Below are 2,500 nucleotides of genomic sequence, written 5' to 3' on the forward strand. Positions count from 1 at the left end.
GCGCCTTAACCTAACCTATGTTGCGCCTTAACCTAACCTATGTTGCGCCTTAACCTAACCTATGTTGCGCCTTAACCTAACCTATGTTGCGCCTTAACCTAACCTATGTTGCGCCTTAACCTAACCTATGTTGCGCCTTAACCTAACCTATGTTGCGCCTTAACCCAACACACGTTGCGCCTTAACCCAACACACGTTGCGCCTTAACCCAACACACGTTGCGCCTTAACCCAACACACGTTGCGCCTTAACCCAACACACGTTGCGCCTTAACCCAACACACGTTGCGCCTTAACCCAACACACGTTGCGCCTTAACCCAACACACGTTGCGCCTTAACCCAACACACGTTGCGCCTTAACCCAACACACGTTGCGCCTTAACCCAACACACGTTGGGCCTTAACCCAACACACGTTGGGCCTTAACCCAACACACGTTGGGCCTTAACCCAACACACGTTGGGCCTTAACCCAACACACGTTGGGCCTTAACCCAACACACGTTGGGCCTTAACCCAACACACGTTGGGCCTTAACCCAACACACGTTGGGCCTTAACCCAACACACGTTGGGCCTTAACCCAACACACGTTGGGCCTTAACCCAACACACGTTGGGCCTTAACCCAACACACGTTGGGCCTTAACCCAACACACGTTGGGCCTTAACCTGCTCTGTAATTGTCATACGACGCGTTAAATTAGTGTAGTGTTGCCTAACTGCAACCCCCGCAATATAGTTTGCTACTCGCACTGCCCGGTCCCCAGAGTATCGCTTCATGTTAAACACCTTGCAGCTATACACTGTAATGCGGATGGCAGCAGGACGTACATGCTCAATGCCCTTCGCAGTTGTTCATTGGCATTCGCATGGCGAAGCACAGCCTACGTTGTGGTACGGCTTGTGTCAACTGTCCGCTGATGTTGTACGTCCAAATCACACACTGTACTGCACATTGGTCCTCATGTACTGAATGATACATCGTGGTACATGTGTGACCGTACCACGACTGCGCCAACAACGGCGAACCATACGGTCCAAATATTGTGCACTCAGCTACATGTCGTCTCCCTATAAGAGCTGGATTGCAGTATGGTATGCCGTGGATGGCGATCGGCATGAGCCGTCTGTTGATGTAGTGGCGCGTGTTGTCAGACGTAGTCGTCTCTTCTCACACACCGTGATAGCATGGTGCACTGCGTTCCACATCTGCGACATGCGACAGAGGCCGGTTGACAGTCGTTCGCGCAATGGACATCGCATACGTACGGGGGCCACCTTCCACGTGTTCGCGAAGCGTGCACATGTTGTTGCGTGTATGTGGGCAGACATAGTGTGTCGTGACACCTGACACAGGCATGCAACAATCGTTGAATTTGCAAATGGCGATGGACGTCTACGTTTGCTGGTGACGTTACGCAAATGAAGAACTGGTAAACCGTTGTGGTGCGGTTGTTCTCGCTAGAGGTGAATCAGTGATGGCGACGATCGGTTGAGCTACCAACCGGTTGTTTCAGCGATACCCACCATGCCCACGAACGTGAATGGCATGTGGGTGTGAAGCGATACGCGGCGGTGGCTGGGTGGGACCGTCCCCGGCCGGTGAGGGGGGGCCTCCCGGCGTGCTGGCCGCGCGGTGCGTGGGCGCACGCGCTACAGCCGGCTGGTGGGGGCGGCCAGTGGCAGGCGCGCCGGCCGACGGAGGCGGCAGGCGGCGTAGCTGCGCGCCGGCGCACCCTGCACGCGGCGCCGTGCGGCCAAAGTAGGTCCTCGCGGGCCCGGTGCGAAGCGCGGTGGACATCTGCAGTGTGCTGGTCCGATTGAGGACTGTGTGCGCTGAGGATGCGCCGCCGCCCGGCGCTCGGCGCCGCGACGCCGTCTGCTGCTCGGTCGCCTCTGCGGTTCTCGCAGGTGGATTGTATCGCAGCTGTGCGGACGTGTTGGCGCGTGCGCTGTGCTGGGAGAGTTCGCTTCGGCACACAAGTGGGGCTTTTGTCCTTCTGTGGCGCTGGCGTTGGAGCTGCCGGCCACCGTAGGTGGCGCGTGTTGTCTCCCGCCGGCAATGCCACGACAGCACGCTCCCGGGCCTCTGTCGGCAGCGGCAAGCTCAGTTGGGAGCACGGGTGGTCGCACCTAAAGCGTCTACTCGCCAAACTCCGGGCGATTGCGCCTCTCTCGAACCCGACCAAGTACTTAGGACGGCGCTGCGCGCCGCCGGGACCTGAGAGGGTTTCGAGGTGTATTGTGCAGGGGAGCTCAGCCTCCTCCTGTTTGCAGAATAATTGAGCGGACGCTTGCGTGTTCGCGCGGGCCCCCGGGACACACTCCCGGGCGGCCGGCTGCTCAGCTCTAGTTGACGCAGCTCCCTGGTTGATCCTGCCAGTAGTCATATGCTTGTCTCAAAGATTAAGCCATGCATGTCTCAGTACAAGCCGCATTAAGGTGAAACCGCGAATGGCTCATTAAATCAGTTATGGTTCCTTAGATCGTACCCACGTT

The 2,500-nt window shown here is 57.6% G+C and overlaps 1 non-coding gene across 1 annotated transcript in view; it reads left to right on the forward strand.

Moving 5' to 3' along the window:
- The first annotated feature begins 2,364 nt into the window (after nt 1-2,364).
- LOC126442802 (small subunit ribosomal RNA) overlaps nt 2,365-2,500 on the forward strand; it is a 1,910-nt gene continuing 1,774 nt past the window's right edge. The window contains exon 1 of the ribosomal RNA XR_007581643.1: nt 2,365-2,500. This exon is cut by the window's right edge and continues 1,774 nt beyond it. This is a non-coding gene — a ribosomal RNA (small subunit ribosomal RNA).

The sequence above is a fragment of the Schistocerca serialis genome, unplaced genomic scaffold (assembly GCF_023864345.2).
Source record: "Schistocerca serialis cubense isolate TAMUIC-IGC-003099 unplaced genomic scaffold, iqSchSeri2.2 HiC_scaffold_141, whole genome shotgun sequence".
NCBI classification, from domain to species: Eukaryota; Metazoa; Arthropoda; class Insecta; order Orthoptera; family Acrididae; genus Schistocerca; species Schistocerca serialis.